This window comes from Bison bison, unplaced genomic scaffold (assembly GCF_000754665.1).
Source record: "Bison bison bison isolate TAMUID 2011002044 unplaced genomic scaffold, Bison_UMD1.0 scf7180017853604, whole genome shotgun sequence".
In the NCBI taxonomy this organism is placed as follows: domain Eukaryota; kingdom Metazoa; phylum Chordata; class Mammalia; order Artiodactyla; family Bovidae; genus Bison; species Bison bison.
The window spans coordinates 6,590-8,039 of NW_011484177.1; positions in this window are offsets into that span (position 1 = coordinate 6,590).

The window sequence follows — 1,450 nt, forward strand, 5'->3', positions numbered from 1 at the left end:
ATGTTCTACCTTAAGAATGTTCATGATTCTAAAAACCATGTTGGTAAAAAATTTTTTTTTTAATCATGTTGGTAATCCATAGGAGGGCTGCTATCATGGCAATGAGTTATTTTACCCTTAAATGATAGTCAGGGAAATTATGGTGGTATCATATGATTATTTTTGATACTTCAAAAACAGTATTGCTAAAGGAGTATGTTTATTTATTTATATATATTCCATTGAATTTCCAAAAGGATTCAAGGCAGGTGAATTAAATGATTGTAGTTTTCTGTGCCAATTTTAAAAATGAAGACTATAACACCCATATTTGGGAAAGACCAAGCTGGAATTTCTGGGTTTGCCTCCTTTTTTCTTGGGAGATCATACTGAGGTAAGACAAGAACAAATTTTGTCCACCACGATTGTAAAACACAAAAGATAACCCCACTCCTTTCAGACAACAAAGAAAGACAAGAGCTTGCCTATGAAACAAGACTCATGATGATGGCTGACATTTTAAGAAAATGCAATAATTTACATATAAAGCATGATAAAATGATTTGTATGGTTTTAGACGTATTCTTGGAGAAGGCAATGGCACCCCACTCCAGTACTCTTGCCTGGAAAATCCCATGGATGGAGGAGCCTGGTAGGCTGCAGTCCATGGGGTCGCTAAGAGTCGGACACGACTGAGCGACTTCACTTTCACGCATTGGATAAGGAAATGGCAACCCACTCCAGTGTTCTTGCCTGGAGAATCCCAGGGATGGGGGAGCCTGGTGGGCTGCCATCTATGGGGTCGCACAGAGTCGGACATGACTGAAGCGACTTAGCAGCAGACGTATTCTGAAAGGCCTTGGAAGGCAGTCTTATTGTAGTATTTCAGAAGCAGCACATCTGGAGAAAGGTTTCTATGGCAACTCATGAAAGTTTGATTTTTTTTTTCTCTCCTTTTCAAGAGCATAAATCATCCTACAGCCTAAGGCTTCAGTAAAGGTCTCCTGTATTTTAGCAGCTATTGCCATTTGTTTTGGGGGTTGTATATTTTGACTGTCTAAGAGAAAACAGAGCAAAGGGCTTCCAAGAAGGCTTGGAGTCTTACATTTTTCGTATTTGGGAGCAAGATGTCAATAATCTTATTCTAGACTTAGTTTCTCTGTGATCAAAAGGATGGTGCACACTGGTATGTTTGGTTTATAGCATGTGTTATTTCAGTTTTCAAGAAAGTTGTGGGACTTCCCTGGTGGTCCAGTGGTAAAGACTTGGCAGTCCCAATCCAGGGGCACGGGTTCAATCCCCAGTCAGGGATCTAAGATCCCCCAAGTGCCATGTGGCACTGCTTTAAAAAAAAGAAAGAAAGTTGTGATCAGTGTGTTCTCAGGAAAGAGGAGTCAGTCTAGACTTAAGAAGGAGGAACTGTTTGGCCAAAGCATCTCCTAATCAGTAGTTTAGTGGAGGTGTCCTACTG